The 15,517-nt window shown below is 41.7% G+C and overlaps 2 non-coding genes across 2 annotated transcripts; one reads left to right on the forward strand and one right to left on the reverse strand.

Annotated features, from left to right (window-relative positions):
- Positions 1–4,784: 4,784 nt before the first annotated feature.
- On the reverse strand, positions 4,785–4,856 carry TRNAQ-CUG (transfer RNA glutamine (anticodon CUG)). Its single transcript has one exon. It is a non-coding gene; the product is annotated as a tRNA-Gln (tRNA).
- Positions 4,857–12,806: 7,950 nt separating this feature from the next.
- On the forward strand, positions 12,807–12,888 carry TRNAS-UGA (transfer RNA serine (anticodon UGA)). The gene has a single exon. It is a non-coding gene; the product is annotated as a tRNA-Ser (tRNA).
- Positions 12,889–15,517: the final 2,629 nt, after the last annotated feature.

The raw sequence follows: 15,517 nt of genomic DNA on the forward strand, positions 1-15,517 counted from the left end.
AGAAGAGGCCTAGTGGTGACACAAAACTCTCATCATTGCTTAGCTGTATGGAGGCCACACACTCCCTGTCAGTGGAGATCACATGAGAAGCAATAACGAGGCTCTCCGAGTCTTCCAACCCAGGGAAGTACCAGTGGAAGTCTAGTGGGGAGCCAGGACTCCTTCTCTTGCACAATAATAAGAAACCTACACCTAGATATGGAGAGATGCTGAATGAGAAACCTGGAATTCCATTTCCACCTGATAATAACCAGGAGGTTTCCCCTTCTCCTGTCCAAAGCAGTGTTAGATGTTCGAGGGAACCACCTGAAACAGAAGGTTTAAATAACATCCAAAGTCCCATAGCATAATACCCAAAATGTCTGGGAATCCATTGAAAATCCCTTGTCATGCCAAGAACCAGGATGATCTTAAACTGAATGAAAGATACTCAGTAGCTGTTGTGATAGGCAGAATAATGGAATCCTCAATGAACCTGTCCATGTTCTAATCCCTAGCACTTGCCAATATATTGCCTTGTTTCAGGTGGTTCCCTCGAACATCTAACACTGCTTTGGACAGGGGAAGGGGAAACCTCCTGGTTACTATCAGGTGGGAATAAGAACACAGAGGGATGAGAACCAATCAGTGCCAGAGATGGAGGAAGGAGTGGAGGATGGGAGGAGAACAGGTGTGGCTGCTTGAAGGGAGATCAGGGATCCTGTGTTGAAGGAAATGTTTTCTCTTCACTGTATTTGCGTCAACATACTTACTGTTACATTGTAGGATAACTTGCAAGTTGTCACCACCTGGGGGAAGTGGGGAACTGGATAAAAGGTACAGGAGATCTCTCTGTATTATTTCTTAAGAAGTGCATTTGAATTAAAATGCATTAAAAATTAACTTAAATATGCCACTTCTATTATTATTATAGTTTCCCTTAAAGATTTAACTTGCATACTTAACAAATCTAAATGTAATCAATATCAGATGTAACGAAACTTGATTTCAGCCTTGAAGTCAACACTTTGTTGATTGGTTTTGCTTCATCCTTTGCCTTTATTAAGCCAAATAGCCAGGTGCCTATTCCCACATCATTTTTGGCACCCTTAAATTTAAGTTTGATGAATAATGATGAGATTGTATTATTTACTGTAATATCTAATCAGTGTGAGATTACGAGTGATATGAACAAGGCATATCATCCAGGTTTACTGTGGCTACCTGAAAAGTTATTTTAAAACAAGAATAATAATTCTAGCTATTAAGAACAGAATGAAAATCTCTTATATGCTTTGTATATTAAAATATTACCAATTTGTTGAAATATGAATGGATTTTTCACTATCTGGGATAAAATGTTTCAATAACTAATAAATGTGAAAGTGGCTAATTTTGTTTATTTTATGTAATATTAAGAATTATTTAAAAATTAAGTATAAATATAATTTATTTTATTGTTAAGATTTTATTTATTTATTCACGAGAAACAGAGAGAGACAGAGACATAGGCAGTGGGAGAATCAGGCTCCCTGTGAGGAGCCTGATGTGGGACTCCATCCCAGGACCTCAGGATCACAACCTGAGTCAAAGCAGATGCTCAACTACTAAGCCACCCAGGTGCTCCTAAAAGGATAATTTAATTATTGAGAATTCTTTAGCTAGATAGTTAGCAGTAAGAATATCTCACACTTTTACTCCCAATAGATATTTATAAATATCTGTCCAGCGTGGAGCCCAATGCAGGGCTTGAACTCTAGACTCTGAGATCAAGGCATCAGTAAGACCAAGAGTCAGGGGTTTAACCAACTGAGCCACCTGGACACCCCTAGTTTTAAGCCTTCAAAGAAAAAGTTCTGTTTGAGAATTCTGCCCATGTGGTCAAGACAATTTAAAAGTAAAATGTTTACTTTGCTGTATTAAACTTCACAAGGAAGAAAGACTTTAAAATTATGTGTTATATCATGATAAATCTTCACTTTTTCAAATATAATAAGGTCTATGAATAAAAGGAGAAATGGTGAGGAACAAATGGGTCCATCTAAGTTAAGAGAGGACAGAGGGCATTTTTGGGGCCCAACTATGCAGTATAGTGACTGAAGAAAAATGTAGCAAATGATAATGTAGCAAAATAATATACTTATTTAACTTCTGACTACTAAAATTTTAATTACAGTATAATTATAATATGCTAATATATTCATGTGTTATAGAATACATTAAAATATACTGCTAATAGTAATTGATTTTTCAATAATATTTCTTGGTTTTTTTTTCTTTAGTTTTTATTTATTTATGATAGTCTGAGAGAGGGCGAGAGGCAGAGAGAGGCAGAGAGAGAAGCAGGCTCGATGCACCGGGAGCCCGACGTGGGATTCAATCCCGGGTCTCCAGAATCACGCCCTGGGCCAAAGGCAGGTGCCAAACCGCTGCGCCACCCAGGGATCCCCCTTGGTTATTTTTATATCCTGGAATTTATATATTCCTCTTTGCCAATGGTTATCATGTGGTTTTGGCCATGAACTCACACAAGCACTGATTTTATAGTCATTCATCATTTGCATGAATTATGACTCCATTGAACTTTGTTTTTAATCTTTTCTCACAATAAATAACTCTAGGATAATTTGACCCTGATCACAATATCCCATTTCTTATATTACTCTTGTCTATTATTTTTGTTCCATCTTGTTTCTACATCTCAATAACTTTTTTGTAATTACTAATGACATTATTTTATGCATTCACTGTTTATTTAGATGTTCCTGTGTGTTTCTGAATGTTCCTGTTGTTTATAATTTTGTATACCATTTTTGTATACCATTCGGTCATTAGTTCCAATTTCTTGTTCATTAATCTATTCATCATTTCTGTTGTATCTACTATTCAAACTATATATTTGAGCTTTTAATGTCAATGAATAAATTTCCGCTTTATGATTTTATTTCTTTTTATGGTTATTATTTATTAAAAGTGATCTTTTTTCATATTTTACTCCTTAATGATAGAATTCTTTTGTTTACTGTGTTTTATAGTATTAATTTACTATTTAATATGTATAATTTATTATCTTCCATTAGAATATATTCTGTAGGTGAATCATAATGCAAGAGAAAAACAGTGGAAACAAAAGTTTGGGAAGATGTGAAAAAAGAGTTGTAGATGATTATCACATTGATGAACATAGTGGATTAATATGGCTAAGACTTCATATATTAGGAAGAAGTTGCTAGCTATGAATTGTGCATGCTCAGGGCATAACTCAATTTCCTAGCCTTCTGCACAGCTAGAATGCAGGCCTTTGCCCTAAGCTTTGCCAATCAAATGTGTGAAAGCAAAATTTCTTCTTTCAGAAGAAACAGGTGGCACAGGTCCCACACAGAATTGCTTCCTGGTCAGGTAAGTTCAAGTGGCTATGTAAGCTTTAGAGATAGTGGTGGCATAGGGCCTTGCAATGGCATATATGTTGGAGGGCATAGAGAAGTAGAGAGAACTGGCAGTTAACTCTAGGAATTACAGGATTATGAATAATTTGGAGAATTTGATAGTATAATATAAAAGGGTGAGTGATTATTACTGTGCCCAAGCATTTGGAGGGCAAAAATGACAGATCAAAGTTATAAATTCTCAGCTAAGTGTGTCATTGCTGAATCCCAGATTTCCTCTGCTCTAAAACAATTTCAATATCCCATGACCCCAGAGCTGACATAATCCAAAACCAAATTCATGAATTTCCCATTGACAAAAGGTGGATGAATGAACTGCAATTTATTGACACAGTAGAGTATTATTCATGAATGAAGGAATGAATGAATGGCAGCTACTTGCTGTGAAAGTAACAATTTCAGCAATATGGTTTTAAGTGAAAAAGACCCATAAGATAATGTATAGCCTGATACTGTGTATCTTAAAATAAAAATATACAATTTTTAGAAATGTAATAGATGAAATAAAACTAAGGAAGACACTGGAATTATTTTTTGAGGATCCCAGGAACTGTCTTTCCTTAAGTTCTGACACATACTAACATTTACCAGAAAATGAACTAACTTGCTGTTGGAACAGTTTTATGACAATAAAATGATCACAGAAATGTTGTCAGATACAATTCAAAAGCTCTGATTTCTGTGGAACATACTCATCATAGCAATTCTGTGTGGTGGATCAATGTCATAAAAATAACCAAAGGAACACTGTGGAAACACTTAGAAAATGTATCTGGATCTTTATTTGCTCTGTCCATAAGTACTTCAAATTTACATCTGTGGGCATCCAGCAGTGTTCGGTGTTCAAATATCTGAGACAGTTCAAGAAATTGTTTATTTAATAGATGAATAGATTTTCCCCAAATCTGTGTTTCTCAGTGGAAAGTGAAAGATGTGTAAATTCAGGTCATTGTACCTAATAGACATTATGAAGTCAGATTTTCTCTGGGCAAATATTGTATTCATAAGAATCTTTCTTCTCCTTCAATTCTGTTGCATCCTTTTGCACCAAGTGAGCTCATTACATTTTATAAAGCAATAACTCAGAAAAAGTTCAACTCAACTCAAAATTGTGTGACACAGAATATCTGTTAGGTGGGAGAGGAAAACAGGGAGAAGGAGGGAGGATGGTCCTCTCTGTCTGAACAATAGGGCAGCGAGTCAGTGTCCAGGTCCACACAGAGTCGGTGTCATCTTCCCCTTCAAGATTACACTCTGGGAAAAAAAAAAAAAAAAAAAGATTACACTCTGGGTTCACGTGGACTGGAGGTCCGCTGCCAACTACCCGTAAAAAGGAAACTTGAAAAGGAGAGCACGCTCAGGTTCCACCGAGATTTGAACTCGGATCGCTGGATTCAGAGTCCAGAGTGCTAACCATTACACCATGGAACCCCACACCAGGCGGCGCTGACAGCGCTCCTCCCTGACAGGATGCATCTCCACTTCTGAGATCAGGTAGTGCCAAGAAAGCTGAAATTCGTGTCTCAGTTTTTGATGCCTGTCCCCGTGACACAGGGGCCTTCTCTCGCGTGCACAGGGCTCTTAGTGCAAAATCCCAACGCAAATCGGTTTCTGGGGACAGACGAGACGGGTTCAGCCCTGCTGGCGCTCTCTGCCCTTCCTGCAGCCCGCCGCCCCGCCCCGCGGTCCAGACCAGGTAGGGCGGCTCCACCTGCCGGCGGCCGGGCTCCACCTGCCCCGTGCGGCTGCCCAGGTGGCTCGCCGCCTCGCGTGTGCGGGTCTCGCGTTCCCTTCTGCCCTCGCAGGTTAATCTCGTGACCCGTGAAGTGTGGATGACGTCACGACGCGTGGTGCGGACCCGCCCGGGCCCTGTGGCCGGACCCCTGGGAGAAAGAGACCGTTTTCCTCCGGGGAAGCGCTCCGCCCTGCGGAGACTGAAGCGTAAGAGCAGGATAGAAACCTCGAGAGCCTTCCACGCAGGGTTTTGTCTCTGGAAGTTTTGACTCGGCTCTTCCGGGCAGCGGCTGTGCGCCTCGCGCGAACTCCTCAGCAGGAAAGACTTCTGCGGTCGCGAGGCAGGACGCGTCCGGACTGGTCCCCACGAGCGGAGGGGACAGAAGCGATCCCCGGCCGTCAAACCAGAGGACTGGGGACAGAAGCAAAGCATCTTTACCGAGAGAAAATAATACTCGCAGGTGTCAGGGTTTGAACCTTCCCAACAAGAGCCTTGGAGAGGTGTCGGCATTCAGCTGAGACCATTTCTGTTGCAGAAAGCCGTCTGTCTGGTTTGCAAGGAAATGCTCCCACAGAGGCGCCAACAATTAGGTGAAAACTGACCCAGAGATGGTGACCTGGGAGTAGCAGGGCTCAGCTCTCCTCCTCGTCCCCTGAGGCCCCTGGCCCTCGCCCTCACTAGCAGAAAGACAAAATGAAACTCTCCTGCCAAGTGGGGTAAATAGAGTGATTCCCAGAAGCCTTAGGAAGGAGACACCAGACTTGTCTGCATTTTCAACACAATTGAACTTCAGATCTATGCAACAAATTCACAGAGAGTATTTGTAGGGGCTAGGGCTTGTACCAAGTTCTAGGCTCTCTGACAATCAACCTATAAGTAAATAAAGCTATAAATATTGAATAAATAAATGGGGGCTGTGGAGAGACGTTTGGGAAGTAAATGAAATGCCTTACCAGTGAACATGAAGACTACATTCCAGTTCCAACAGCCTGGCTCCAGTAGCTTTCCTGATGTAGAACCAACCTCAGTCTCAGGGAATTGCCCATGCAGAAGAGTCCCAAATAATCTAATTCCTCACTCTTTCATTGTGGGCTCTGCATAGTGGTTGCTTTCCAAAGAGTACATTAAAGAAAGGGAGAAAAATAGGGTAAGCAATGGAAGGAACCTGACAAACACAACTTCAGCCAGTGACCAAAGTCAACATCAGCAGGAATAAGCCATTTTTTTATAGTATATAACCTCGAAATGGTATAAATGGTGAACATGACAATGACACTTCTGTGATCTTCCTCCCCCAAACCTATAACTTGGTTTAATTATGAGAAAAACATACGACAAATGAAGGCCATTCTACAAAACACCCGAGCAGTACTCCAAATAGTGCAAAGACAAGAACAAGCAAAGCCTGAGAAACTGCCACAACCAACCGGAGCCTAAGGAAATGCAATGACAAACTATAATGTGGAATTCTGAATAGGATCCTGGAACAAAAATGGACACTAGGTAAAAACTAAGGAAATCTGAATAACTTTTGGACTTTAGTTAATGTATAAATATTTGTTCATTAATTGTAATAAATGTGCCACACTCATGTAAGATTTTAATCATAGGGGAAAGTGAGTGTGGGATTTGCAATGTGCACCAGCACAATTCTCTCCCCTTTTAACTAATGAGCCACATTGTCAGATGCAGTGATACTGCCCGAAGAGCCAACCACCTTCCTCAGAGCATATAGACTCATAGGAATTTAGAAGGAGGAATTCTCATGCCCTGCCAACTGCCGTGCTCAGCATTGTGGGCTTAGCATTAAGGAGGATACTAAGTGTTGGCTCTGCCCTTGGAGATTTGGGGCTAATAGTGATAGGATAAACTACAATTATGAATAAATTAGTCAAGGGAGCCTGCAGATGGCTAGAGGCCAATCACATATTCTTCAAAGAAGAATAAGAACTGGATGTTTACATTTGAGCAGAGATTGCAGATACTGTTTCAAAGGGTGTCTTGGGTTCACACTTTTTCATATGGAAGATGCAAGATAGGGACACAGTCTATGGACTGGTTGTCTGGACAGCCATCTATAGTGAAAGCAGAAGAGGAACTTTTTGATGGTTTGATGGTGTACCAAGCTCTTGTCTCAGGCCAGAGCTGTAAGTTTGTTTTTAGCCTCAAGGGCCTACTTTGAACAAGCACTGGAGACTCCAACTGGGCTTTCCGCCTCAGCATAATGGTAAGTTTTCTGCAAAACTGAGGTCATTTCCACATGTTGCCAGTACTAGTCTGTGGGGATTGGTTTGAAGAGTGCATGCTCACTCATAGGCGTATTATTTATTTCCCCCTAAACAAAATATTGCTGAAAAATTCTTCTCCTCTTTCCCAAGATAAAGAAGTCATTAGAGCAAAGATTCATAGTACATTTTTTTGACTCTGGATTCCAGATCATATTGAATAAAATCTGTGAAACCCATTTCCCACAAAGGTGCCCCTAGACTTATCAATCATATATATAATTATATGTATTCATATTTTATTCGATATGATCTATATTATATATATATATATGTATAATTCTGCAAACTATTTCAGAGTGTTTGTGGAACACTTCAAGTCCATAGACTACAGGCTATGAATATTCTACATTTGGAGATTCTCCTATGTCACCTAACCTAATTTTTAACTAACTAAAAAGAAATTCTCTAAGTAGAACTTAAGCATCGTACTGCTAAAGTCAAATCACCTTTTTTTTTTTTTAAGATTTTCTTTATTTATTCATGAAAAACACAGAGAGAGAGGCAGAGACACAGGCAAGGGAGAAGCAGGCTCCAGATAGGGAGCCCAACATGGGACTCAATCCCCAGTCTCCAGGATCACACCCTGGGCTGAAGGCAGTGCTAAACCACTGGGCCACCAGGGTTGCCCAGTCAAATCACCTTTAAATAGTGACTATATTTTTCCTTAATCTTTATCTTGTAAAGTAAGTCAAAGTTGCACCCATGACTGCATGCAAAACACTGGTTGGACTGGTTCTCAGAGGGCTATTGGGGTGCAGATTCCTGAGAATGCCATCTGGGGAGTCTTGACTCAGATGTAAATAGGTCAGATGAAGCGGGGAGGACTGGGCTCCTTTCTATGACAAGGTAATAACCTTACTTCAGCCTTGTCTTGGTCCCACCGAGGGGAGCCCCTTAAATTCTCATCTTCTCCTCCTACCATTGAAGAAGTAGGCATGTGACTGGAAGGCAGATGCCAGACAGTCTTTGATGATGATCAAGACTTTAATGATGGTCAGTGAGTCTTCTAGGTCCTGTGTCATTGAAACCTAGTTTCCTTGGGCTTTTTCCTGTCCACTCACAGAGGCACTGTTACTCCCAAGTCACAACTATCTCATAAACTGCATTCCAGCCAGAAGGCATTGCTGCTCCTGAAAATCAAAAGATAAAGCAGAAATGATCCCAGAAGAAAATGCAGAAAATACAAGTAACAATGGTACGTTACAGTCAAATGGAAGTGAATACTGACTCAATAAAACACTATGAATGCCTGCTAGAGGAGAAAGGGAAGGTAGAATTTAAAAGCATATAAACAACGAATTTAGACATCCCTGAAGAGAAAGATGAATAAAATTTAATTTTCCTAATGTTAAGGCCTTTGCATCGTCTGGGAAAATGGTAAAATATCAATATAAGAATTGTTTGGGAGGCGCCTGGTTGGATCAGTGATTGATTATCTGCCTTTGGCTCAGGGCGTGATCCCGGGATCCTGGGATCGAGTCCTGCATCGCGCTCCCCACAGGGAGCTTGCTTCTCCCTCTGCCTATGTCTCCACCTCTGTCTCTGTGTCTCTCATGGATAAATAAATAAAATCTTAAAAAAAAAAAAAGAATTGTGTGGTCAGGACTCTGTGGTGATCTCCAGCCTCACCATCAAAACAAGATGAAAGGAATTTGCGCCTTTCCTGTGAATAGAGAGGAAATAATGGAATAATGTACAACTGTTCACTCAATACAAAATCAGACAAGATGTAAAAGGGGGACATAAAAGGACAGGATGATAGAGTGGGGTATATCAGAAGGGACAGACAACTACACATGATAGGATGATCACCGTAACCCCAAATCTATTTTTTTAATCTTTTATTTATTTATTTATGATAGTCACAGAGAGAGAGAGGCAGAGGGAAAAGCAGGCTCCATCACCGGGAGCCCGACGTGGGATTCGATCCAGGGTTTCCAGGATCGCGCCCTGGGCCAAAGGCAGGTGCCAAACCGCTGCGCCACCCAGGGATCCCCATAACCCCAAATCTATTCCGTGATCAGTTGCTTGGGGTGGGGCAGGAGGGAGCTTCTGGGGCGGTGTCACAGCTCTGTGTCCTGGCCCGTGTGGGATCACATGGATGCCCCCTACCCCAGCCCTGTGATGCATCACTGCAGTGTGCACCTAACTTTCGTTCACCTCTTTACATGCACGTTCACAAAAAAAGACACAGAAAGAGAAGGTTAAAAAAGACCACAAAAACCCATCTAGTTCCCAATTGGCAGTGTTTTCCAAGTTGTTTCATTGTGAGAATATGTGTCGATGAGTGAAAATTGTGGCATCTGTGGCGTCCAAGGGGTCTCTGGTGTCTTCCAGCACCCTCGGGCAGGAGGTAGGTTTCTCTAGTCCTTTCTACCACTCCATGCTCAGGTTTCATTCTCATCACCACAGTTTGGGTGATTCTTTCTTCAGGCCTCCCAAGATCACTTTCTAGACTGAGTGATGTCCTGGGGTGATGAGGCAGAGAGCCCAGGAGCAAAGCATCTGACAAATCTGCTGTCTTCTCCAGATTACAGCCCCTCTGGACTGGTGCCACTCTCTAGCTGCATTTTTTGAAAAACTGGTCTATTTTCATTTATAAGAAAAATCTCACCCTAAATAAACAAGGCAAAGAGCAGAAGACCTTGCTCTGAAAACACTAACTGGGATAATCTGTTCCTGAGAAGTTTAATGGTTTTTGTTTGGTGCTGATTGTCTTGTGCATCTAAGAAAAGTATACCCCTCAAAAAATGCAATCTGTACATTCATTTATTGAGGACTATTTCTCAAAATCTGAACATCAGAAAGGCAGTCTTTTCCAACCACCAGCCTCACTGTTGTAGCTGGCTGTGGACGTCAACCTCCTAAATTATTTCTCAAATGATCAGTATTATTAAACATCATTATAAGTTGCATGATACTTAGTTTTAAAAGTGAAATGGATTGGCAAAACCTATTTTTTAAAAAACAAACCAACAAAACCCAAAACGAATGCAGCATTTTTCTGCCCTAAAACCTCCCTAAACTGAATTCGGATTTCCTAGCTGCAACTCTTCAGTTGCTTCTAGCTGCTAGCTCTGTGACCTTGGGTCAGGCACTTAATTTCTCTGTGTCTGTTTCCTCCTCTGTAAAATTCGGCTTCACCAACATATTTAACAAATAGTCCCCCCCCTTTTTTTAAAGATTTATTTATGAGAGAGGTAGAGACATAGGCAGAGGGAGAAGCAGGTTCCCCACAGGGAGCCCCAATGTGGGACTCACTCCCAGGACCCCAGGATCGTGACCTGAGCAGAAGGCAGATGTTCAACCACTGAGCCACCCAGGCATCTGAACAAATAGTTCCTTTGGATAATGACCACTTGAGCCAATGTTTGGCTGGCTGCTGAGGAATACTGAAGTCTTGTATCTAGAGAATTCATCTTTCTTGTTCCAGCAATAAAATCTATATCTCTGCTTCTTCATTTTAAAAACTTCAGTAATGATGTATGCTTCAAATCATAGAAAAACAAAGAAAAACAATAACACAACCCTCAAACCCAAAGACCACACTAGCAATACTTTGGTATATTTCCCCCCCAACTTCCAAATATCTATAAATAAAATTTTACAGAATCATGGTCACGTATTTCATATATTTTTATCTGGCTCTTTTCATTTAACATTTTATCATGTACTTCTCACCTGAGCAATCACAACCTCTTCCAAAATGTTGTTTTCTATAGCTTTGCAACATTCTTCCAGCTATATATAACTTAAGTAATATAATCATCCCCTCCCATTGTTGGAAATGTTTTAGTAACATTATTATGATAACTAATTGTATCACATAGGTCTTTGCACATAAATAATTTCCTTTAGTTTGGATTATTTCCCTAGGAGAATTTTCTCCAAAATAAGCATGCCATATGGAAATTCCATGCCATTTGGGTGAGCTTCCTTGGTGGAATTTAGAAGCGCTACCACCAGCAAGGATATTATTCCAAACTTGTGGGGAAGGGAGCTGCATTAGCATCCTAGGACTGACCTAACAAATTACCATAAAGTGAGTGGCCTACAACAACAGATGTTTATCTTCTCACAGCTCCAGAGATTGGAAACCCCAATCCAAGGTGTCTCAAGTTTGGTTGTCTCTAGAGGCCCAAGGGAGAATCTGTTTCCTGGCTCCCCCGCTGACCTTCCTAGGTTTGCAAGTTCACTTCTCCAATCTCTCTCCTTCTGACCCAGCCTTTATCCTTGTGTGTCTGTTTCTGTGTGTCTCCAAATCTCCTTCTCCTTATAAGGATACTATTATTGGATTTAGGGCCCATCCTAATCCAGAATGACCTCATTTTCACTTGATTGCATTAGCAAAGACTATATTCGAATAAAATCACATTCACAGATGGGAGGGGATCCTGTTGCAGTCTATCTTCTTTGGCGACACACTTGACCCCATCCATGCGAGCAATGGTCTCTTTGCCTGCCCTAAATGAAGACAGATATGGGAGAGTGAACTAACTGCAAGACACTGCCTCAGGCCTGAAAGGATTTCTCCTGATTGTATCTGAAAGTCTGAATCTACTACCATCTACCGTGAGGGTGCTTTGAGCAAGTGCTTCAATTCCCAGCACTCAATCTCAGGGTCCCTAAATTTTCCATTAAAAGAGGAACCCGGTTCTATAGTGTGTCAATGAATCCATTTTCTACTGGCAGGAGCAGTTCTATTAATACAGCTAGGTTTAGCCAGTGTTCACACCCTCCTGTGTGTTAGGAGCAGGAGAGAACGTCCGGAGGCTGGAGAATCTGTTACCCTGCACGGTTTCTCCCTGTTGGCTGGGCTCCTGGGGCTGCCGGCCTCCCGTTTCCTGCCCCGGGACCCTTCCTGACCCCGCCCAGCCCGCAACCCCCCCCCCCCCCCCCCCCCCGCCCATGTTCTTTTGAAGCAGGGAAAGGGCAAAGCAGTTGAAGGCCATTGAAGATATTTAGGTTTTAGGGTTTAACACTGAAAGCAAACGCGAAAACTCCAATTCCTTCCAGCCCGCTTCCAATCACCGTTGGCACCTGCAGGTCTGAGGTCACTCAGACCAGGGAGTGGAGTTCTGGGTGCAGACAGTCCCCTCTTGGCTCACCAGGCTTCTCTGCATTCCACCTGCCCTGCTGAATTGGGATTTGCTGTTGGGCTATGTATTTCATCCAAGGCTGAGAAGACCTGAATGGACGTAGGAATCCTATTTCTCCTTACCAGCCTTAATAATTACGCACCAAACCATCTTTCCCTGTATCACAGTACAGTGTAATGTCACATTATGCTGGAAGATGGTTTGGTGCCTATTAAGTGGCACACCTTCAAAGTCACTAACGAGAAACAACAGCCAGCAGGTAGTCGTGGCCGAGTGGTTAAGGCGATGGACTTGAAATCCATTGGGGTCTCCCCGCGCAGGTTCGAATCCTGCCGGCTACGAATTTTGGCCAAAATCTTCCTCCCATCACTTCTGTCCGTTTGCACGCCAAAGGAAAGAAGAACTTCTGTTCAGCTCACCCTGCCTTGCCAGTTACCTATGTCTCTGGGTCAGATAATTTCTTTCTCCATTTCCAAATACCACTGTGTCTGAAACCTTGACCATCAATTCTCAAAGGGATGAGTGCATCTCTTTGGGTGTGAGCCTCACTTAATATTATACCTGATTTGAGAAAGGCTATTGGTTTTTCTCAATTACGGGTCATAGCCAACTTGGATTCTCAGTATCAAAGTCAAACCCCCTGAATCTCCTGGAGTTGGTGGTATTTTCGTTGCTACCATCTACAGCTCAAGATTTATAAAGCAGTCTATACTCTAACAGCTATCATTTTTTGAATCCTTACTATGTCCCAAGCACTGAATTGGCATTACATGTGTTACTTCATTTAGTCACCAATATAACCCTATGATATAGGTGATATTAGTCCCATTTTACAGAATAAGAAAACAAAGATTGACTTGCCCAACACTGCACAGTAAAATGGTATGTACACCAAGGACTTTCTTATGTATGTGAGGTCACTTTTCATAAATACTACAGGGAACACTCTTTTTAAAAACCAGTGATTAGCAACTCAATCCTGGTGTAAACACAGAAATGACTTTCATATCAGTACCTACCTATCAAACATTTATTATATACATATTTCCAAGTGCTTTATGCGTGTTAGCTTGTGTGATCCTTACAATGTTCATATGAAGCGAATACTATTATTACCCTTGGTTTATAAATCTGGAAATTGACATCCATAAGAGTAAGATAATTTGGCCACGATCACCTAGCTTGTAAGTGGCACTGAGCTTGAACTCTGAATTTGTGTCTATACCCAGGGAACCAAAAGTTGGGATGGGTGTGGGGGCAGGTCAGGGGTGCTTTCGTTGCTATTGTCTACAGCTGGAAATTAATGTTATTGCCTGACTCTCCTATTCAGATTTTTGCCTCCCTAGATAAGTCTAAGTGGTTGGTCTGGAGTATGAGATTGTTACCCATTGTGTATTAAGTGTTTCTCTAGCACAAGTTTGGGGAATGTCATTTGGCAGCAATGTGGTTTTACCTGAGTGATAATAACTCGTTATTGTAATTTCATATGAATGATTAATTTATAAAGAAGAGCACTACACTCATTCTTATCTTCTCAGCCTGAAAACTCCAGAGCCCGAGTGGGAAAGGTTTGTTAAACCACAGCAAGTGGATGTAAGGCTTTGGTTGCCAAGCCCAGGAATATTTCTGGTTTGAAACTAAAAACAAAATCCATGTGGAGCCCCATACAGAAATCATCAGAAAAGCCTGTTGATTATGGTAAACAGGGTGTATTGAAGTTACTCAGAGGGGAGGATCTTAGTCTAAAAGAGTCTCAGTGTCTCAGGGAGGGGACTCTCAGGACCAGAATTAGTCATAGGATGATTTTAGAGCAGAAATTACTGAAAGAGATCTGTGGCAACAGTGATCAGAATATGTAAACTAAGTAAATGATGGGGACAGTCAGCGGTCTTATCTTTGGAACATGAGTCCATGCGGCATTATTCTATGATATCGCCATAAAATATGTAAAGAAAGTGGACTACAAACAAGTCGGGCTTAGGCAGTTTGCCTTGCACGTCATGGTCTTGTACACTTTACATGTCGTGTGTGTCACAGTGTCACATTTGCAAGTTTTGGTTTTGTTTCAGTTACTCGTCTATTTTGGTCCAAAGATGGCAAGCAATGAGAGTCAAACAACCAGAATGTGAAGAAGTGGGATCAGAAAAAATGAAAATCTGATCAGTTAGAGAAAAAATTCCAAATCTAACAGCACAGTTGGCTGCCAGGACTCGCTGTGCTCAATGCCTCGGTCTCTTCTGACATAAAGACTCCAGCAGAAAGTTCTCTGGTTCCTGCCCTCTCTCTTCATACCTTCTTCTGCATACTCAGGGACTAAGAACATTTACCTGTGTTTTTTGGTTGATTTGGGAAACAGAGTATAAATTCAGAGACTTAGTACTCTGGTTTGCATGCAGTGGTAAATGGAAAGAAAAGGTCCAGAGCTTTTGTTTATAGAAAAAAACAAACAAAACCCTCCCCCCCCCCCCCCCACACACACACAAGAGGAGAGGAATGAGAGTTGGAAGGACTGGAACAGAAAAGCAGCCACCATGGTGCCACCTGGAGTGTCACCAGAGTGTCACCCCTCTGGGCCACTCTTATTCTGAACTTCCTTGGTCATAGAAGACCCCAGTGCTTTCACTCTTGTTCTGCCAGGCATTTTTCCATGATCCCCACTTTTCAAAATCAGCGACATATGTCAAGGTATTTCTTAAACTCCACCATTTCTACAAAGGCATTTGGATTGTTTCCAACTTGGACTAGCCTTTGCCCATTTTTCTATTGGATTGTCTGCCTATTTCATATTCATTTTTCTTACTCACACCCATGGGTACCTATACATGTTGAGAGCCTGGCTCTGCTACTCCAGGTGTGGCTGCCTTGGCATCCATTTACCTTGGCCCAGGCTTGCAGGGACAGGACAATGACACCAGGGCCCGGTACAAGGGAAGGGCATGCCCTACATGGCAGCCCACAGTGTCACAAGCA

This window comes from Nyctereutes procyonoides, unplaced genomic scaffold (genome assembly GCF_905146905.1).
Source record: "Nyctereutes procyonoides isolate TBG_1078 unplaced genomic scaffold, NYPRO_anot_genome, whole genome shotgun sequence".
In the NCBI taxonomy this organism is placed as follows: Eukaryota; Metazoa; Chordata; class Mammalia; order Carnivora; family Canidae; genus Nyctereutes; species Nyctereutes procyonoides.